Below are 22,995 nucleotides of genomic sequence, written 5' to 3' on the forward strand. Positions count from 1 at the left end.
GCTCAGCAACAAGAGAAGCCACCACATTGAGAAGCCCACGCACGGCAACAAAGACCCAACGCAGCCAAAAAAAAAAAAAAAAAAAAAAAAAAAACCCAAAAGGTATTAACCCATCACCTGGGCATAAAAGAGATTCTGTCCTTTACAGGTCTTCATTCTAATTTTGCTAATCTATCTATCTATCTGTCTGTCTGTCTGTCTGTCTATCCCTGTTTCCCAGTACAAGCCGAATACGATCCAGAAACAGTAACACATTTGTCAGCCTGACACCCGGGGAAGAGCTTTCACTGCTGGCACTCACCCTTGGATATCATAGCCTTAAAGGGTTAAAGGTGTTTGCAAATACGGCGGCGTATGTGGTGTCTCTGAAGGGTATCTGGAGAGGGCAGGGAAGCCTTCCCGTGCGCTCTGGCACGGTGGCCCAGTGAGACGCGCGCTCACCTGTTCCACCACCCCGGCGGCTCCGGAATCTCTCTGTTCCAGCTGGTTTGCACTGGGATTAGCTGCTCTTTGCATGCGCTTGTAGCCGTGGATGTGGTTTCTGTAGCGATGGGGCCGACCGCGGGGATCTATTGGCTGCTGGCTTTGTAAATTTCATTCAGTTTGGTCCAATAGCAGAGGGGGAGCTGGGAGCCATCAGGACCTCTCGCTTCAATCTCTCTTTTTCTTGCAGACGGGTCTCTGTCTCTACATACAGAGCTCTTATTCAGACGTAACGCTGCTCCGACTGTGTTCCTGTTTCTTCTTCCCCATCAGACTACGACAGAAACAACGAATTTCCTGCAAACGGCAGTGTCGGTGGTCCTCGCGTTTCTTCGGGGGGAGCAAATCCAGTTGGGATTCGAGAAAGCCAAGGCGCTTGGACTTAGTACATCCTCCTGAATCATAGCCTCGGTCCCTGGAAAAATCTGGATGCATGAAAAGAACACAGCCGATGCAGCTTTTCCACGGCTAAGGTAGGTGCCGTTTTAAGATGTGTCTGGGTTTTTTTTTTTTTTTTTTTTAAAGCCTATTTAACGTTTTGACTCATGTGTGCTTCCCAGCAAAAGATGATCAGCCCGACTGCTAACGTTTGCTCTCCACTTCATCCGACATTAAAAAAAAAAAAAATTTTTTAATTTTGAAAATTTGGATAGGACTTTTTCTTCCATCGGTCGCTCCGTTTCTTAGGTGTGGGTGGGAGTGTGGACATATATGTACGGCGTGTCCTGTGCAAGCTTCGTGCACATCTCTACAGAAACAGTACATTGTTTTTTTCTTATGACTTAAAAAAATTGGGACCACCGTGGTTTGGAAGCATTTTGCTGCCATCAGCTATTTGAACGGCTCTGGGGCCGTGTGTGATGTGTTTACAAAATAGCGCTGTGTTACATACAAATAAACAGAAAAGTGTGGCGGACGCAGGAGGAAAAAAAAAATACATCTGCAGTACAGGGAGAGAAAGAGCAAAGTGCCAGATCTCTGCAAAGCAGGACTGGCGGGGAAGCCGGGAGCACTTCTGGAAACTGTGAGCCATCACGGGCTTTTTTCTCCTCCTTCTTCTTGAAGGAAACTGTCAGCTGCCACCTCCCGGGGTGCATTTTTGGGGGTTAACCAGAGAGAAAAAAGGAAAACAGGCTTGGCTGGGTTTGCATTAAGCGAATTTTTCTTCCCCTGCTTCCTCTGTTGGCCTTGGATAAGATGACGGCTTGTGTGATGCACGAACTAACGCACGTGATTGATTAGGACCTGGTTGGGCTTTGCTGGGAGCGACCCGGGCGCGCCGGAGACCCCGGGTGAAGACGAGTTAGCTTAGCGCCGTTTCTGCAAAGCTGGGGAGCGGGCCACCGGCCCCCCCACCCACACCCGCCCTCCCCCCGTGCGCGTGGGCTGTGGGAAGGCAAGCGGCGGGAGATGGAGGGGCGGGAGGAGGAGGGAGGGCGGTCCGGTGGTTTGGCTGCTTCGGGAGCCTTGGGGTCTGGCCTGGACGTCTGCGCGGGGCGCGCAGCTGCCGCCCGAGCACCGTCCCCGCGCTGCCCGCTGCTCCCCGAGGACCACAAAAGTTGGTAGCTGCGGGGAGCGGCGCCGGGCGCCCTAGCCGGGGTCTCCGGGGGTGCGGACCCCCGTCGGTGCCCGCGGAGAACCCTCGTTCCGGGAGCGCAGCCCGCGGGGCGCATGGCGGGCCGGGCCTCTCGCCGGAGGCGGGGGGCGGAGGTCCGGGAACTCGGTTCGGATGCGCGGACCCCCCGCAGAGCGCTGGGCCACGTAACGGACAACCCTCCCCCCGCCCTCGCTCCGTCCCCCCCGCCCCCCGCCGTACCCCGCAGCTCGCAGCCGTCCCGCGCTTCAGATCCCGCCCGCCCCCCGCCCTTCCCCGCGCGGCTCGGCCTGACCCGCGTCCCGCTCGGCCGCAGACGGTGCGGGGGCGGCGGCCGGAGGAGAGGCCGAGGTCTCGGCTGCACCCCGGCCCCGGCCCCCCGGGCGTCCCTGCCTGCCGCTCCGGGCACCCTGCGGTCTCCCAGACGCCCCCTCCTTCGCCGCCCGTCCGCGCCCGCACCCCTCCCTCCCTCCCGCCCCGCCCCGGCTTCTTCGCGCCTCCGCGCGCCGGTAGGTTCGCCTTCTGCGCCCGCTCTCCCGGGCGGCGCGTCCCCGGGCCCGCCCTGCGCACCGTGTCCCCTGCCGCCGCCAGACCCAGCACCCTTCCTGCCCGAAGCGGCGGCCCGGGAGCCGGGGGTCCCCCCGCGCACCCTCGGGGCCCGGCCGGGGCCGCCCTGGGCACGGACGTCCCCCCCGGAGGGCGTCTTTGGCCTCCCTCCCTGCCGCCCCTTTTCCCTTTCCTGTTTCGTAGCTGTTGTTTTGGGGTTTGTTTTTTTTTTTTTTTTTCGGCGCGGGTTTTCCTCTGGTCTGACTCCCTTCTCAGAAGCGACCAGCAGGTGTGGGCCCCTTTCCGTCTATTTTTGGAGCCACGAGGCCGCTCTCCGGGGCCGGCGGGAGGGGCGGGGCGCAGGAGGCCGCGCCGGGGGCCGGGGGCGCGCGTCCGCAGTGAAGCCGAGAGCGCGCGCGCGCCGCCCTCCGTCCTGGGGACCCAACTCGGGAGCTCTGGCGTGAGGTGTGTCCGGTGGCGGGTATCGAACTCGGCAGGTGCTGTGCTTGCGAGCAGAATCCACAAGGTGGTGGTGTGGATTTTTCCTTTGATTTCTTTCTTTTCTTTTCTTTCCTTTCTTTCTTTCTTTCTTTCTTTTTTTTTTTTTTTTTTTCTTCCTACTGGGTCAGTTGCGGGGAAACGGCTTTCTGTGCTCACAGCCTAGGCTGCCTGAAGGCATGCCCTGGCTGACCCGGCTTCCACATCCTGAGCGCGCTCCGTTGAACTGTTTTGTGATGCGAGGTGGTATGAGCTAGCTCCTTTTCGGAGTCAGCCTTTTACCACGATTGGAGGGACGGGGCGCAGAGGAAAAAAGAAAGAAAAAAGAAAAGAAAGTTTGGGGAGACTTAGTTATCCTGAGGGAGCAGAATTTCCAGTTTGTGTAGGGTTCTGCAGGCAATGTAGGAGTGCGTGCATAAGGCATCGTCGGTAGGTATCTGCTTCAGCTAGAAATGAACCGGGGCTTCAAGACCTGACTTTGCATCAGAACAAAGCAACCTCAGCTGCTAAGAGAACGGCGTGGTTTGAATGGCGATGCTTAGCGTTTTTCCTAGAGAATGAGAGAGCCCGGAGAAAGGGTCCTTTGGCACAGAAATCTGCATCTTTCTGGGGGCAGATTGAGGGGGTGGGGAATTTTTCATGCCTTTAGTGAGTGGGCTTTGGAAAGAGGTTAACAGCCAACCTTGGAAAGCCTCAGGGTAGATTTCCCTGTGCAGATGCAGTAGAAAGTGTGTGTGTGTGTGTGTGTGTGTGTGTGTGTGTGTGTGTGTGTGTGTAGGGGCACATGGCTGCATTCATCCCTTATTTCCAGATTTTAAAAATGTGGATTTAAAAAATGCATTCCTAAAGTAAGAACCTAAGAATCTCACAGAGGCCTCTGCAGATATTTATATATTTTTTCTAGAATCAATATTCTATTACCCAAAGAAATGTACTTGGAGATCTCTCTATCTCTATCTATATCTATATATATGGCAATTTTAAAGAATATTTTCCTTGACATGTAAGAAAATCATGAGGGCCAATAAGTAGCAAGTGGAAAATTACTTCATCAGTTTTAAATTACTGGATTAAAATGACAGGTTTAATTTTTTGGAAACCGGAATGATTTCGAGCAGGGAGTTAATGATAATTGCATTTTCATACTAATGGCTGTGCTTTGATGCCGTTTTCAAGGTGTTTTGACACGTTATTCTTTGGTGGAAGAATTGTTGCTTTCCTTTGCATTTCTTTTTTCCCCTAAGTAAAAAGAGTGCTGAATGTACATTTGGCCCTAAACCCAGCTAATTTTTACCCAAATCTAAAAATAGATATAAGATACTCAATTGATAAGTGACGATTTGCTACATAAGGTAGATAAAGCAGGTATTTCCTTGCTATGAAATTTACAAGTGAATAGATGTGGGCAATATAAAAGTTCTTTTTTGAGGGGGGGGGGCTGGAATGTAGACCCGCAGTAAGTATGTGGGGTTTTTCTTTATTTCTGAACTTGGCCTTTTCATGTTTTTTCCTTTGTAGTAATTTGTGGAAAGCTTCTTGGTCTCTGTACAAAGATGAGAGTGTTTCCTCTCTATACACATTACATTGCTTTCAGAATGTGCAGGCTTCTCTTTAAGAACTCTTTAGAATATGTGCTTTGATGCCTGGACCACAACAAAAAAACCCAGAGAGGGTTCTCACAAAAGTAAATATTCAAGTGCACAGAGTCTGGCGTGGCTTTACTGTTCTTCCGTTTTAATTGGTACTCCAGATTCTAAACCTTTATTGCACAGCTAGGTACTGTCAACAGTGCAACCTGTTGACAGAATTTATGTGATTCCAATGAGGCCACCGTATGAAAATATTTAAAGTCCTTTAATGCCGCCACTCTGACGACAGGCTTCTCTGGTTAAAAATATACTTAAATTCCAAACCCGAGGAGAGCTGAATTTTTGTATGTGAAAGTCAAGGGTAAGAAACAGATTTTTAATATATCAACCACAACTGTATACTTTCTATAATGCTCTTGACCCTTAACAGTGTACATTTATTCCCAAATGAGAAAAATACGCTCAGGGTTTAGTTTAAGTCAGTTGCCCAATTTAAAAAAAAAAAAATATCCTCGATACTGTATCTTTTCAAAAGAGACACTTCATTTTCCGCTTAATTATGTTAAAAAATTCTAAGACAGACCAGGCCTTGGACGTAGCGACAGCTGATTTCTGAAACTTGTCAGCTACCAGTTTCAAATCAGCTATTCCGCTTTGGGCCGGATAAGGGGAGACAGTGAGAACCTCAAAATAGAGCCCACGTGGTTCTAGGCAATTAGGTCGTCTGTTGTGGGCTCCACACCATTCGTGGGCCATTCACGCCATGAATATTTTCCAGTTTTGTCATTTTTCTCTAAACAAGCTACATTTGGCCTTTCAAAGCCTCTTCTGTTCTGTGCTCCGTGAGTGAGTGGCGGGGTGGGAAACCCTTCCTCCTTTTTCCTGGGGACGGGCAGGGTAGGACAAATGAATAAGGGAGAAAAAAACAGTGGGACCGCCTAGAAGTTTGAGGTTGGCCATTTATAGGCTTTGGACACATATCTCTGAGAAGGATTCATGTCTGCGGTGGGTATACGACACAAAAAGGAAATAAAGGGCTCGTAAAATCAGCACAGGAGTGGAGCATAGCCAGGCCACTTAGGGCTCCGATATCAGACTTCAGACATTCAGTGTTGAGATCACCTGCCCCAGGTGTGTGTGGAACCCCTGAGCGCCACCTGCCGGTGGAAATTGGCCAGTTTCCAGAATGAGCATCTTCTCTCACCAGCCCCCGCCCTCCCCCTCCCCCCCGCACCTCCCAAAAGGGGTGCCTGACCGAACACGGACCAAACCCCAACAAACGTGAAATGTATAGTAAGGTGAGGTTTTATTGAATTGATCCCAGAGGAGAAAAGAGTAGTCGTATTAGGGAAGAAGTGAGGAAGAATAAACCCTGCAGGGCCTCACTGGAGGCAGATCTTTATTTCAGGATGGTATCGATGAAATGGCATGTGCTTTCACAGCTCTCTGCAAATGAAGGGAAAGAACCCACAGTTTTGTTTGGTGGTTTTATTTAAAATGTGTGTGGTATGAATAGTGATTTACCAAGGTGACGGAGCGCTCTGTCTTGGATGGCAGCTGGACCTTCTTGGTTTGATGTGTTGATCCCGGTGACCATTTTGGTTTCCAGAGGCTAATCCCTGACTGGGTGATGAAGTCCTTCGATGTCGAAGTCGTCCTCCCAAGGGTGTGTTTTTTTATTTTATTGCTTTGTGGTAGAAACATGTGACACGAGAATCCACTATCCTGTACACTTAAACACATGTTTAAGTGTACAGTACCGTCCTGTGGACTGTAGGTCCAATATTGTACAGAAGATCTAGAAGATACTCACCTTGCTTTATCTAAATTTTATGACCTTTGATTCGTAACTCGCCATTTGCCCCTGACGGCGCCCATTCTACTCTTGCGTTCTGTGAAATTGACTCTCTTAGGTTTCTGCAGGCATCCACCCTCATCCCCACTCATCTCTCATTTTTTTGTTTTAATTGGAGTATAGTTGTTGTGTTTCAGGCGTACAGCAAAGTGATTCAGTTATACCTATATATGTGTATATTCTTTTTGCAGATTCTCTTCCCGTATAGGTTATTACAAAACATTGAGTGTAGTTTCCTGTGCTCTGCAGGAGGCCCCCATTGTTTATCTATTGTGTGTATATATATATATATATATATATATATATATATATATATATATGCAGTGGTGTGTTATCTAATCCCAAACTCCTAATTTATCCCTCTGACACTTTCCCCTTTGATAACCATTTTTGCTTTTGTTTGGCTGGTTGGAACTTTTTTTCCGGGTGGGGGGCGGTGTTGGGGGAAGAAGTCTTATTTTGCCAAGAGCACTTCTTTGAAATGGGGAATTTCACCTCCGATTTTACTACATGAAAAAGAAAGTTGGTTAAGCTTTTGGATCCTTTAAAAAAAAAGAAAATCAGAGTGAAAGAAACTGTGATGGGCAGCGATGAGAGGTGTATTACTGTGAGTCGCTGTTTATTTTTGCAAAGCATGGAAAAGATCTCGTTGGTTGTGTTCTTACAGCCGTGAGTGGGGTTTGCACCTGGTGTCGTTTTCCGGGTTTCGTCTATCAACGTCACCAGTGTTTGGTTTAGACCCGTGGATTATGTGACCTTGACGGTCCGCTGGCTTTGGCTACTCAGCCTGCGGCGTCAAACTGTGGTCTCAGAAACAGCCAGTGGGGATGGGGGTGTGCGGGGCATCGGGGAGGTGCGTGTGTGGAGGCCAGAACCCCCCCCCCCCCCGAGATGGAGTTCCTATAGTGTTTTCAGTTTCTTCCCGCTCGAGTACCCTCTGTGAAAGGGCCAGGTGGTGGGCAGCAGTGAGCTCATTGTTAAAAACTTTAAGTTGATTTACGTAATTCTGTTAGTTTCAGGCGGACAGCATAGTGAGTCCATATTTTTACAGATTATACTCCATTAAAAGGTATTTCGAAATAAAGACTCTAGCTCCCTGTGGTGTATACTGTACCCTTGTGGCTTATCTGTCTTATACGTGGGAGTTTGTACCTCTTTGTAATGGAAGTGTAGTTGATTTACAACGTTCTTTTAGTTTTAGGTGCGCAGCAAAGTGTGTTCTGTTTGTCTTCTACATCTGTGAGTCTGTTTCTGTTTTGTAAATAAGTTCGTTTGTATCCTTTTTTTTTTTTTTTTTTTTTTTTTTTGTGGTATGCGGGCCTCTCACTGTTGTGGCCTCTCCCGTTGGGGAGCACAGGCTCCGGACGCACAGGCCCAGCGGCCACGGCTCACGGGCCCAGCCGCTCCGCGGCATGTGGGATCTTCCCGGGCCGAGGCACGAACCCGTGTCCCCCGCATCGGCAGGCGGACTCCCAACCACTGCGCCACCAGGGAAGCCCCGTTTGTATCCTTTTTTTTAGATTCCACATGTAAGTGACATCACATGATATTTGTCTTTCTCTGTCTGACTTACTTCCCTTAGTATGATCGTCTCTAGGTCCATCCGTGTTGCTGCAAACAGCATGATTTCAGTCTTTTTTACGGCCGAGTAATACTCCCTTGTATACGTGCACCCCGTCTTCTTTATCCGTTCATCTGTCGATGGACGTTTAGGTTGCTTCCATGCCCTGCCTATTGTAAACAGTGCTGCTGTGAACGCTGGGGTGCATGTGTCTTTTTGAATTAGAGTTTTTGTCTTTTCCAGACACATGCCCAGGAGTGGGGTTGCAGGCTCACGTAGTAACTCTGTTTTTAGTTTTCTGAGGGGCCTCCACACTGTTCTCCATAGTAGCTGCACCAATTTCCATTCCCACCGAAGGCATGTAGGAGGGTAGTTTGCACCTCTTAATCCCCTATCCCTATCTTGCCCCTTCCCCCTTCTCTCTCTGCACTGGCTACTCGTTTGTTCCCTCTGTATCTGTGAGTCTGAGGAAGCACATTTTTTCAAGCAAATCAAGTATGTCACTGTTAACTGCTTTTCTCACTCATCATGGCCTAAAAGCATGTGGTGAGAAGGGAAGCGTGTCTGTGTATGTTTATACACATAGGTAGCCCGTATGCGCCAGCGTAAACAAGGGCAGTTTCTTGCATCACATGTTTTTTCTCAGCCACGGCAACACATTAGATCAAAACAAAAAAACAAAGTACCCAAATGAAAAACGGGATTTTTGTCTTGGTCATTTTCCATTTCTTCTCTCCATCATTCACCAAACGCAAGCGATATTAGAAAATTCATGATGTGAGTTACCTGAGATGGACCTGAAAAGACTCTTCATTGGAGGGGAAAGACATCAGTTTACAGTGTTGTGTTACTTTCATGTGTACAGCACAGTGATTCAGTTATACCTATGTATACACATTCTTTTCCATGTTCTTTTCCATGATGGTTTATGACAGGGCACTGAGACCTAGATAATTTGAGAGTGTATGTTGAGGGGCGAGCACCTGCTTTCTCCAGCTTTCCTTGAGGCTTTCTCTTCGGATGTGAGCAAGAGTTTCTTACAAGATATCATTGTCCAGGTCCAGGGTGAAATAATCTATATGGTAGGAGGGATAACACGCTGCCCTTTTATGTCCATCCACGTTCCTCCAGGTTACATACTGGGATGGAGAAATTGCCAGTTTTTGCAAGGATCACGCAGGACACTCTTTTTAGAAAAGGCGAAACTAAATAGCCCTTTTATCTGCCTGGTAGGCGATGCAAGCCTTTGTGTCTCTCGGTCCGTAGGGCTCTGTGGAGAGGCTGTCGCCATCGAAAGCTCCTGGCGCAGTCACAGGGGCATCGTATCAGCACAGCCGACAAACCCAGAGTTCACTTGCCACGAACACCGAGAGGCTGGAAGCCCCCAAAGCTGAGAAGCTCGTAGCAGTCTCTCTGTGGTTTGGGGTCCCTCCCTTCCCGCACTCCCTTTGCACCCCAGTTTCACATGGAGCCCTCAGCCACGGCGCACCTACCGAGAAGCACGGACCCACCCCAGCTCACAGGAGAGCCACGGCAGCCGTGAATTAACGCCAGAGGGTTTCCCGTCCTGGGGTGTCACTTTGCCAGCGGGCTCAGGTTCTTTGGAAATAGGATGGCACGTAGACTGCAAGCAGACGTAGGTCCCTGACATGTCAGTGGGCTGGCGTGTGGACCCAGATGGTCTCGGGACAGTCAGAGCCACAGCATCACAAGGCGATTTCTTACACAGGGTCGTTTTATGGGCAGATCATAGCTACAAAGACTTCATCCTCTAAGCTAGCTAAATTTCATTTAAATATGTATGTATATAATTATTGCTATGTTGCATTTATATATTTATATAATTATGTGTATACACTAGGCATTTTTTAAGTTGAAGTTTAGTTGATGTACAATGTTGTGTTTGTTTCAAGTGTACAGCAAACTGATCCAGATATATATATATATATATATATATATATATATATATAAATATATATATACACACACACTTTTTCAGGTTCTTTTCCCTTATAAGTTATTACAAAATATTGAGTATACCTCCCTGTGCTATACAGTAGGTCCTTGTTGGTTATCTATATATAGGATACACTATGCATTTATATATTTGTATTTGCATACAATTTATATAACTGATGAAAGACTCATCAAAACATGCTTTATTTTACTTTATTATTTTTTATAAAAAGTATTTATCTATCTATTTGGCTGGGCCGGGCCTTAGTTGCCGTGTGCAGGATCTTCGTTGTGGCATCATCTTTAAACATTTTTTTTTTTTTTTTTTTTTTTTTGCGGTACGCGGGACTCTCACTGTTGTGGCCTCTCCCGTTGCGGAGCACAGGCTCCGGACACGCAGGCTCAGCGGCCACGGCTCACGGGCCCAGCCGCTCCGCGGCACGTGGGATCCTCCCGGACCGGGGCGCGAACCCGCGTCCCCTGCATCGGCAGGCGGACTCTCAACTGCTGCGCCACCAGGGAAGCCCTGGCATGATCTTTAGTTCTCACATGTGGGATCTCTTTTGTTTTTTTTTGTTGTTGTTGTTGTCACATGCGGGATCTCTTTTGTTTTTTTGTGTGTGTTTTTTAGTTGTGGCGTGCAGGATCTAGTTCCAGGGATGGAACCCGGGCTGCCTGCATTGGGAGTGCGTAGTCATAACCACTGTGCCACCCGGGAAGTCCCAAGACATGCTTTATCTTAAGATTCATTGGAGAGCCTTTATATAGATAATGGAAAGAATTCATTTAGCCATGTAATGTATTATATAAATATAATTGTGTATTACATAATATATATACATATTTAACTTATATAAGAAATCTATCTATCTATCTATATATATAATTAATACAAGTAGGGACTACATATATAGATGGATGAATAGATAGTTTGATGTGCATTTTCCAGAAGAAACTGGGTCATATCTGGTAAGACCATTTCCAGGCTGGTCCCCACAATCTACATTTAAGGGTCCACAGAAACTACCTCTTCGCCTTCAAGTGAAGTAGAGGAGTTATTACTGTTACTACGGTAACAAGCATATTAGAGCCCTCACTGAAACATAGTTAGTTGATACTTAGTAAGCAACCTCATGTCAGTGGAAACATATGTATCACGTCACACCCTGTATCTTTCCTGCCTGGATGGATCTGCGCCTAGAACACAAGACCCAAGAATCTATCTCAGCAGGACAGAAGCCACAGCAAATCAGTGCTGCCCGCCACGGGCACGGGTTGCTGGTGGTGGCCGCCGTGGCTCTCCGTCTGAGCGTATGTGGGCTAGATTCTGTGGGCTAGGTGTCCTGTGTGGCCTTGCTCAAGATGGGAGATCAATATGGCAGGCTCGCGGATGGAGCTCCTTAGTCTTGGCAAGAAAGAAATTCGGTGGCTGAGGTGTACGCATCTTTTTCTGGAAACTAGCTTCTGACTGCTTCCTTCTTTCATTCATCACTTTTCTTGAGCATGTCCAAGTTGCAAGCTTGGAAGGAAATTAGCCCTGGTAATGTTGAGATGATTTAGGCATATACCGCCTCAAAAATCCTTGCCTGTGATTGAATATTCATAAAGAAGTTGTTAAAATATTTAGTTCACTTGTGTATCACCCCTTCCCGTTTTCTGGTACGTATTACGGACTTCCCTTCTTTAATCTCTCCCCGGCTCCCCCTCCCTCCCCCCTCCCACTCCCCCCCTCCTCTCCCTCCCTCCCCCTTCTCCCCTCCCCCCTCACTTTCTTCTGTTTGCTGACTGATGAGAACCCAAAGGTCCTTAAAGCATTAAAGGACCAATGAAGGTAACTAGATAGAGGATAATTCTTTCCGTCAGTCAGGAAAGAATAGCAAAATGAAATGGCAAAGAAGATTTTCCAGGACAACTTAAGAGAATTCTTCACATGCCCTATTTGTTTAGCTGCTTATATTTTTAAAAGTTTGTCAAACCCTATATTTGTGAAACGTTGATTTTCATTTTAAGTAAATTGTGTGAGTGAATACATATTTAAACAGATTACTTTGATTCAACAAAGAATTGAGGGCCCATCAAATATTGGTTTGTTTAAACATGAGGTAGTGGATCTAGCCTCATTAATTAATGATGGTATCCTATGGTCGTTATAAAAATCAATAAGCAAGTTAGACATTTCATCATTTTTGTGTTAATGAAAAATATCATGGATTCTGATGTACCGGAGTCTCAGAGATTGTAAAATCACAGATAATGTTCTCAAACTCCACCACCCCTCGTGTAATCTGTTTTTCAGCTAGTTAAGGTCTTTGTCAAAAGCTCCTAAATCAGGGATTGTCTGTTTTTAAAATTTATTTTACTGAAGTATAGCTGATTTACAACGTTGTGTTACTTTCTGCTGTACAGCAAAGCGATTCAGTTATATGTATATGTTCAATCTTTTTCATTTTCTTTTCCATTACAGTTTATCATAGGATATTGAGTATAGTTCCCTGTGCTCTACAGTAAGACCTTGTTGTTTATCCATCCCATATATAATAGTTTGCAACTTCTGACCCCAAACTCCCCGTCTTTCCCTCCCCCTCCACCCCTCCCCCTTGGCACCCCCAAGTCTGTTCTCTGTGTCTGTGAGTCTGTTTCTGTTTTGTAAATAAGTTCATTTGTATTATTTTAGATTCCACAGAGTGATATTATATGATATTTGTCTTTCTCTTTCCGACTTAATTTCCCTGAGTTTGATCATCTCTAGCTCCATCCATGTTGCTGCAAATGGCATTATTTCATTCCTTTTTATAGCTGAGTAGTATTCCATTATGCATATAGACCACATCTTCGTTAAGGGATTCTCTTTTAGAGAGGCTCCCAGATCAAATAATTGGGAGCCTCTCTAATACCTGTCATACCCCTGTCTTGACTTTTACATGGAAAACGGACGCATTAAGGACTTGAAGAGCCTCACACTGATGGATTCAGGAGACGTAGCATAATTTGAGATTCTTTGCAACACGTGTTACCCAAATTACCTAACTGGAGTCACATAGCAGGCTTCTATGATATCTTATTGACACAGAGGTAAGGGGATCTAAGATTACTTGAAAGTGTTTAAATTGCCAAGGTAATCTGGAAAAAGGAACTTGTTGGGTTTTTTTTCCGTTTCATTCACTTATTCAGCACTGATTGAGGGCTGAGACATGGGGCAGATCAAGACCAGGTTGTTTGTCTTTCATGTACTATCCATGTGACGAAGCCCCCCAGGAAAAATAGTGTGCGGGGGATGGGTGGCCACGAAAAGACAGGAACCAGACTCCAAGTTAACAACAAAGAAGTTTTCTCTCAGAATCTCCCGTCTGGGGTGTGTGTGTGTGTGTCTGTGTGTCTGTGTGTTGTATTGTGTGTGTGTTGAACTTCTCATGTTCTATATCCAGTGTTAAGGAAAATAACTTAATTCAAATCTTTTTTAAATAGTTGAAGGCAAGATTATTAGGGCCATAGAGCTGAAATATTGAGAAGGTAGGGAATTTTATAAATTGCAGCTGGAGATGACATACCTTCAAATTTTTAGCTTCTTCAACAGCACAGGCTACTAGGGTTAATTAGCAAAGAGATGATTTGATAAAGGATCAGAGGATTAACCAGGGGCTTTGGGGAAAAGAAGGTTCTATGTCCTGGTAGATGCCCGGGATGGCACCTGTATCCCAGCCCTTAGCTAGCAGGCTGGGTCTGTCTGCATTTACATCTTGTATCATTACCCGTGAGCCAAGCTTACACTGGAATAGTTCAGATCACAGTACAGAAAATTATTTGGAACCCGTGGAGAAGCAGAACCATGGAAAAGGAGAGGACATTTTGAAAACAAAAACCAAACACAGAACACAAGGCAAAAACCTTCCTTATGGATTGATCTTTGCCTCTTAGCACAGGGTTGAGGGTTAGCAGCTGTGATGTCACCCAGCAGGCCAGGCAGGAGAAAATACCTTCTCCCTGAATACAAGGGTCAGGGAAAAGTAACAGTTACACAAAGCGAAATAGTAGTTAAAATGAGAAGACAAAGGAAGTTATCAGACAGAGAAGCTATGACGGCAAAACACAATGGGGGAGAAATCTGAGTGTGTTAAGAACATAAAACCAACCAACCTCAGTGAAAGGGTGATAGGTAGGTGAGCTGTAGATGCATCACAATAAAGCCGTTATAAAAATACGACAATGGAGGAGAGTCTTAATGCCTATCCTGGGAAAAATCCCATCTCAGCACACGTCTTCGGACAATTTTGGTTCATGGTGGAAATCATGGAAACAGCAGCACGTTATGGGGAGAAACGCGTACTTTACACATTGCTTCGCTTCAGATCTGTGTGGAGGTGTTTCATGATGATTCTGCTAAAACAATTTCACAGATAAAGTGATGACCATGAATTTATGTGATGATTATATTGATTGAAAAGTCTCCCTTTGATGAATAACAAGAATCAGCTATTAAAATTTATCAAAATTATATTAAAATAACATCAGTAAGCATGTGTATTAATTTCACAGGTTTGGGGGTGTTGATCACATCCAAATTGATAAGAAATTACTCAGTTCTATCAATATGTGTATAAAATATCAGGATACATGTTGGCCCTTTGTAGAGCCAGCCAATTTCTTGTTCATTTAGATGTGACCAGATTAAATCAATAGATGTATGTCTATATATAATTTACACATATAAATTATATAAACATACATATATATTGACATATGTATAAATATTAATAGCTTACTTTTTATCGCGGCACATGTCTTCCTGAAGATTTAAATAAAAAGACAGTAGTTGCTCTGCATTGTGCATATACCATAACAGAATCAGCAGAAAAATCCAAATGCATTATTTGTATTGACAGAACTTGACTGTTAACAGTTCTATTGCTAAATCATTCCGAGATGTGTATTTACCTTTTCTCTCTTTAAACGTCACTGAAGGAAAAGTAAAAGGGGAAGGAATTTGAAAAATTATATTTAACTGTGAACTGTATCTCCCCTCCCCTACCCCCAGTATGCTGTTAATTTAGAGAAATCACAACCCAGTCTTTTTTTTTTTTTCTTTTTTTAAACACTGGAATGTTAGTATCTGTTTATTTAATAGGGTCTTATGAAGGGTATTGAAATTGCTTTGGAGATAAACCTCCTTTTGAAAATGCCCCAAATGCGATTTACATTTTTATCAGGTTCAAGAATTAAAGAACACAGTGTTTGTATTCATTTGCCAGGATTGTTGTAACAAAATACCACAGATTGGCTTAGGCAGCAGAAATGTATGGTCTCACGGTTTGGGAGGCCAGAAGTCTGAGAGCACAGTGTCCACAGGGTTGGGTCCTCCTGAGGCTGTGAGGGAGAATCTGGTCTGTGCTTGTTTCCTAGCTTCTGGTGGATGACTCGCATCTTAGGTGTTCCTTGCACAACCCAGACTTAAAACCCACGGCCTCTGTCGGGGCCGGAGGGCATCCCTGAAGTGTGGAGCTGAGCCCAGGGGAGTTCAGTCCCACCTAGGCGGGCATCCCCGGATTTACTGGTGTTGAAACAACTATCTATTCCCAAGCGATGCTCCTTACTCCTTCCGGTTTCTCTTGAGGGTGGCCTTTCTTCAGAGGCAATTACCCCCACGTTGCTACGGATGTGTCCTGGCCAGGGTAGGGGATCAGGTGTCTCCCTCTGGGTCTCAGTGGTGCTGGGATTCTCACTGGAGCAGGTCAGACGAAACACAGCTGTTTCCCCTCCCTCCTGTTCCTCCTCTGGTCTGATATCCTTCCAAACCTACTCAGCAGGGAAAACACATCCTCTCTTCAAATTAAAAGCAGTATTCAAGCAGATACTATACATTTTGTGGGGGGGCTGTTTCAGCTTATGGGGTGGGGAGACGGAGGATATGCAGTGATTCTAGGAAAGTATGGCTTTTTATCCACCTTTAATTCCAGGAATATAAAAATGAGCGTAGACCATGATTGACTTGCCTATAGTAAATTTAAAAAGTATAGTTGGTTGGGATATTTGTGATACAGCAAGAAAATACCTTAGAATCACAGGTTATGAGGATTTGAAAGAAACTGAATAATCATTTGTATTCATTCATTTACACAGAAGGAAACTGAGTCACACAGAGGTCCAGTGATTTATCTCCAAACCACACAGCTGGACAGTACTTTTAAACACGATTCTGGAAATGAAGATTAAACACCTGAACGTTCAGGAGTTGATATCTCTATTTTTGCCAGTTTTATGAGAAGCATGTAAAATCAGAGGCATCGTCAAACACGTTAATAAAGCCAAGTACACAATTTCATTTTCAAAACCTACTTTTCTGTATTTTGTGCCACAGCAATTGAAAAAGAGAAACCTCTTTGATGAAAAGAACTAGGGGAGGACACAAGAAAAAAAAAAAAAAACAACTCCAGAATTGAAAGCAAAACTTGTTACTTGAAACTCAGGTGTTTTGTTTTGTTTTTTTCTGAGTTGCTATGAAAGCAGCTTAGCTGCCTCTGATCTTCCTTGTCTCTTGATTCTTAATTATTATCTGTAAGAACCCAATGCCTCTCCAGTTTTTTGAAACGTTAATTAATTGCACTTGTTTATTACACCTTGCCACGTTTTGCACATTTGTAGGAAGGGATGAAACTTTTTCAGGGATGCTGTCTCCTCTCTCCCCATAGGGTTTTTTTGTTGTTTGTTTTTCTGTTTGTTTTTGGTGGCATTGGGTCTTCGTTGCTGAGCGCGGGCTTTCTCTAGTTGCCGTGAGCGGGGCCTGCTCTTCGTTGCGGTGCGCGGGCTCTAGGCACGCGGGTTTCAGTAGTTGTGGCTCACAGGCTCATTAGCTGTGGCTCGCGGCTGTAGGGCACAGGCTCAGTAGTTGTGGGGCACGGGCCCAGCCGCTCCGCGGCATGTGGGATCTCCCCGGACCGGGGCACGAACCCGTGTCCCCTGCATCGGCAGGCGGGCTCTCAACCACTGCGCCACCAGGGAAGTCCCTCCCCACAGGGTTTTGTCCAAGATGAAAACTTTGTATCTTTCATCTGTGCAAACGCTAGTGGATTCTCCTTCTCTACTTCATGTCTTTCTGGTCCGTTGAGATAGACTCAAGAGGAAAGGAACATCTACCATCCCCTAAATTTTAAAGACAACCAAAGCGTCCTAGAGGCAAAAAGCGCCAGGACCCCCTCTTTGTGGTGAACATAGGGGTCTTCACCTGCACGTGGAGGGAGAGAAGGCAGAGCAGGAGGGTGAGTCAGCGCTCACAGGGGCTGGTCTGTGTCTTTTCACCTCGAGGCGTTTCCAGGGCAATTGTTGCCTCTCCAGTAGGCAAGTGACTTGGTTAAATGTGTATTTTTATGCGGATTCACCTGTATCCTTGAGCTGATCCAAAGGGAAACGGGCGTTAGGATAAGGGGACGCTGACTTACCATGAGCCTAATCTTCTACTTTATTCATCAACACGGTCCCCTCCTGACCCCCATGATTTTGTTTTTAAATATTTAGTTATTTATTTTTTGACAGCCTCGGGTCTTAGCTGTGGCACGTGGGCTCTTTGTCGCACCGCACGGGCTTCTCTCTGGTGGTGGCGGCGCTGGGGCTCCAGAGCGCGTGGGCTCGTTAGTTGCGGTGCGCAGGTTCAGTAGTTGCCCCGCGGCGTGTGGGATCTCAGTTCCCCGACCGGGCATCGAACTGGTGTCCCCTGCATCGCAAGACCGATTCTTAACCAGAGGACCACCAGGTAAGTCCCCGTGACTCCCCTCCCACCCCCTGTATTTTGGGATAACAGTTTGCTGTAATGTGCGTCCAAGAAGCCTGGAGTGTTAGTGTCACACCTTTGTGTACCTGCTTTGTCATGGCGCTTTTATGCTTTTTTACTCTTGCCCACCTAAGAACCTGAGCACAGAGCTAGGGGTTAAGATCTCTCTGTGTCTGAGACCCGCTGTTTTTCCATTGATGCTTTAAAGTAAATACTCTGGAGAGGAATCCTTTCTCACTTCAGTAAGAGGCATTTTTAAAAAGTTTTAAGTCTGTTGTTATTGCTTAGATGGGGTTTTGATTCTGCAGGGTGAAAGCCAGCTGATTTTTCCTTTGGACAGAACATTTCAGGGTGGGAAGTCAGCACCCGCAGCCTCACTGAGATTACAATGCTCACCCCGATTCTTCCGTGTTGATTAATTCCACAAAATAGAAACCTGTTTTCTTTAGAACAGTTTTGCAATACAGGCAGACCTGCTTTCATTGCACTTCACAGATGCTGTGCTGTTTTTGTGTGTGTGGTTTTTTTTTTTTCTTTTTTTTTACAAATTGAAGGTTTGTGGCAAGCCTGTGTCGAGCAAGTCTCTCAGTACAATTTTTCCAACAGCATTTGCTTACTTTGTGTCTCTCTGTCATACTTTGGTAATTCGCACAGTATTCCAGACTTTGTCCATTATGACTGTGTGTGTGATGGTATCCATGGCCCACGATCTTTGATGTTTTACTGCTATGGCTCGCTGAAGGCTCAGAGGATGGTGAGAGCATCTTTTAGCAGTAAGTTATTTTTAAATTAAGGTCTGTACGTTATTTTTAAAGACATAATGCTATCTCACACTTAATACACTACAGTCTAGTATAAATATCACTCTTATACGCCCTGGGAAACGAAAACATTTGTGTGACCTGCTTTACACAAATGGTCTGGAACTGAACCTGCACTGTCTCTGAGGTATGCCTGTACTGTTTTCATTTTTAAAAATAAACTTAATTAAAAATAGTTCTAGATGTACAAAACACCCTGTAAAGGAAGCACAGAGAGTGCCTTTTGTACCCCGTATCCTCTTAATGTCTTATTTTACCATGGGACTTCTGTTGGAACTAAGGAACCAACGCTGGCACAGTACTATTAAGTAAGCGCCAGACTGGATGTGGTTTTCACCAGTTTTTACCCTAATGCTCCCTTTTTCTCGTAGAATCCCCTCCAGCACAACACGGTGCATTTAGCCGTCACGTTTCCTTCTCCTCCTCTGTGCTGTGACCTTGTTTTCCACGATTTTAATAGTTTTGTGATATTGCGTAGGAAGTCTCCCAGTTGCAGTTGGTGTGATGTTTTAGGCTGGGGTACATTTCTGGAGGAGGGGACCCGCAGGAGTCAGTCCGTTGCCTTTCTCGTCCTGTCAAGGGCACAGCCTATCAACATGTCGATGTTGACCTGGACCCCGTGGCCGAGGTACTGGGTTTTTCCACTGTCGGCTCACACCACCCCCCTCACCTTTTCGTAGCCTGTTGTTTGGAAGCCAGTCATTTAAAGTGCCTCAAGGTGGGGAGGTGGGGGGGTTCAGCTGCATGTCTTGGACGATGGAGTATTGACGTCAGTCATTTAGAATTCCTCTGCAAGGGAGATCTGCCCCTTCTCCCTCATTCATTTATGGATTCATTGACTCTTTCCTTTATATCTGTCGGGACTCATGGATGTTTATTGTATACTTGGGATACTACCTACGTTGTAGGATTACAATCCAATACCGTGTTGCTGTTACTCTGTTTGTTACTTACTGTACTTTGTCGCCATTGCTTGGACACCTAAGAGTCTTTTCATTTTGATAGTTGCTAAATGATGCTCCATTGTAGAAGGGCTAGAGGAAAACTCCCATCCGGGGTTTGGACGTGGGAGGAGGATGCTGTTCTTGGAAGATCTGGGGTGGCAGACGTGCCTCTACTGTTTGCGTGAGACTCTCGCCAATGTGGGTCAGCTCTGCTCACCCCACTGGCTGGCGGGGGGAGGGATTCAGCTTACAAAACGGCCGCCTTCCGTCTGGAAACCTCAGCGGGCTGGCGAAGTCCACAGTGTTGCACACGGCCCCTCGCCGCACGAATCCGTAGCCCGCCTGGGCCGCAAGCAAGGCGCCCTTTCCACAGCTTCGGAGTGGCCTGGGGTTCACGACTTGTCGCAGCTCATCCGAATATTTTTCTATCAGGAGGCGTAAAGTTGAGGGAACATATTCCTGACCAGACTTCCACTGGCACCCCGTGGAGGTCAGATTCCGAAATGCCCATAGGCGTGTGGCCATCTTTTCGCCATGATCGATATTTTAAAAAGTGATCTCATCCTCTTAACGTTATGGTGTGGGTTTTAATATAAAATTTTAATACGCACACAGGTGGTTATCGCTTAAGTGTATCTTAGGAAGCTTTCTCTTTTGAATTCTATGGGTCCATTTTATGAATAAGTCATCAAAGCACACTGTAGCCTTTTCAAGGGGATTTTAAGGACAGGGTGATTTTCTTTACAAAGAAGGGATGAACAGTGTTATAGGAATATAGAAGTTTGGGGAAAAAAAAAATGTAAACATCAATCTTCGTTCCATAAACCAGTGGTTAAACACTAAGCAGCTTGTATAATTTCTCTCGGAATTTTTCATATATTTTAATATTTTAATAATCTGAATATTTTAATATTTTAGTTATCTATCTATATGTGCATCTTTATCTGTATGTGTGTATAAACATATATGTATATATATGCATGTATATTCCATCAGTATCTATGTACCTGTATCATCTATATCATTCTATATCATAGCCATGTCATATCTATAACTTTACTTATATCATGTTGTTCCAACCAGTATTTATGTCTGAATTACATCCATATTTCTATCTCTATCCATATCTTTATTTATATACATATTATATATCTGTTGGGTTGGCCGTAAGATGATATGGAAAAACCCAAACGAACTTGTTGGCCAACCCAATATATCTACGCCACTCTGAACTTTACATTTCCCAGAATATTATAGCAAAAGCCTCTTCAGGATTGTTGCAAATCTTCATAAGCATTATTCTTCATGATTAATTCTCTCAGGAGGTTATGTCTTAAATCATTTATTTTCTTTGCCATTATAGGTTATTACAAATATTGAATATAGTTCCCTGTGCTATAGTAGGTCCTTGTTGTTTATTTTATGGACAGTGGTTTGTATCTGCTTAATCACATACTGCTAATTTATCTGTCCCCCCACTTTCCCCTTTGGTAACTCTAAGTTTGTTTTCTGTGTCTGTTGAGTCTGTTTCTGGTTTGTATATAAATTCATTTGTATCATTTTTTAGATTCCACATATAAGTGATATCATATGGTATTTGTCTTTCTCTTTCTGACTTACTTCACGTAATATGATCATCTCTAGGTCCATCCATGTTGCTGAATATGGCATTATTTCATTCTTTTTTATGGCTGAGTAATATTCCATTTTAGATATGTGCCACATCTTCTTTGTCCGTTCATCTGTTGATGGACACTTAGGTTGCTTCCATGTCTTGGCTATTGTAAATAGAGCTGCAGTGAACATTGGGGTTCATGTATCATTTCGAATGAGGGTGTATGTCACTTCCAGATATATGCCCGGGAGCGAGATCACAGGATCATTTGGTAGCTGTATTTTCAGTTTTTTAAGGACCCTCCATCCTGTTCTCCATAGTGGCTGAACCACCAGTTTACATTCCCAGCAGTGCAAGAGGGTTCCCTTTTCTCCACACCCTCTCCAGCATTTTGTACACTTTTTGATGATGGCCATTCTGACCTGTGTGAGGTGGTATCTCATTGTGGTTTTGATGTGCATTTCTTTAATAATTACCGATGTTGAGCATCTTTTCCTTTGCCTGTTGGCCAGCTGTCTGTCTTCTTTGGAGAAAAGTCTGTTTAGGTCTGCTGCCCGTTTTTTGATTGAGTTGTTTGTTTTTCTCTTATTGAGTTGTATGAACTGTTTATCTTGGAAAATAAGCCCTTGTCAGTCACATCATCTGCAAATGTTTTCTCCAATTCTGTGGGTTGTCTTTTCATTTTGTCTGTGGTTTCCTTTGCTGTGCAAAAGCTTTTAAGTTTGATTAGGTCCCACTTGTTTATTTTTGCTTTTATTTATCTTGCTTTTGGAGGCTGACCAAAGAAAACATCTCTACAGTTTATGTTTATGTCAGAGAATGTTGTGCCTGTGTTTTTTTTCTGGGAGTTTTATGGTGTCATGTCTTAAATTTAGGTCGTTAAGCCATTTTAAGTTCATTTTTGTGTATGGTGTGAGTGAGTGTTCTAACTTCATTGATTTATATGCAATTTCCTTATTTTTTGACAGGTAGAGTGTTTATATAGTTTTGCACCTATAACTTATTTTCAAAGCCATACATATAAATCCAATATTCTTCATCAAAGGGGCATTACTTATTTTGTTTTGTAGATTTGTGTATATTGTTTTGATTCATAAACTTTTTTTCTTTTGTCTTTTTTTAAAGAAAAAACTTTTGGATGTGCTTGAAATCTTATGGAATCTTTTAATGTTGAAGATTTCAAGTACTTGCAAGAAATAAACGAAAGAAAACGGAAGAATGAATCCCACGTACCCATCCCTCATCCTTAACAATTATGAATGCCTAGCCTAAGCGTTCGTATTTAATCTCATCCTTTTCCCCCATTCTCATTATGACACTGTGTAATTCAGCTCATGATATGTCAGTATATTGCTTTAAAATAAAAGAAGTAATTTTTTCCCACATAGCTGTTGTATCTTTACCACTCCTAAAATTATCAACAGTTCCTCAATATCACCATGAAGTCATAAAAGTCAAAGACGATTTTTTTTTTTTTTTTTTTACTAGTTTGCTGGCTCACCCAAGGTCTGTGCGTTGCAGTAGTTGATTTACCTTTTGAGTTTCTTTGCAAGGGCTTGTGTCCCTCTCCATCATTTTCATGCAAATTCTTCTTGAAGGAACTGCTCTTTCTTTTTACTCTGTATGAAAGTAGGTTATAGATTCAGCAAAATGGAGTACTCAGGTTATTTTTAAAAGAACCTGAGTGTTTTCCGTCACACTCGGTCTTAGCTTACCAGCTCCTTAGGGAGGAAGCCTGCCTTACCTGAGGCTGTGCTGTCCCCAGAAGGAAAGC

General features: G+C 44.7%; 1 protein-coding gene across 5 annotated transcripts in view; it reads left to right on the forward strand.

Moving 5' to 3' along the window:
* The first annotated feature begins 225 nt into the window (after positions 1-225).
* Positions 226-22,995, forward strand: part of NLGN4X (neuroligin 4 X-linked) — a 333,213-nt gene continuing 310,443 nt past the window's right edge. For 2 of the 5 annotated variants that reach the window (XM_067023746.1, XM_059050270.2), the window contains exon 1: positions 443-956. The gene's annotated coding sequence lies outside the window, so the exon portion shown is untranslated. Of the gene's footprint in view, positions 333-442; positions 957-1,938; positions 2,042-2,977; positions 3,150-22,995 lie in introns of those variants that run through there. The other 3 variants (XM_067023747.1, XM_067023749.1, XM_067023748.1) reach the window with 3 other exon arrangements.

Source organism: Kogia breviceps, chromosome X, assembly GCF_026419965.1.
Source record: "Kogia breviceps isolate mKogBre1 chromosome X, mKogBre1 haplotype 1, whole genome shotgun sequence".
Lineage (NCBI taxonomy): Eukaryota > Metazoa > Chordata > Mammalia > Artiodactyla > Physeteridae > Kogia > Kogia breviceps.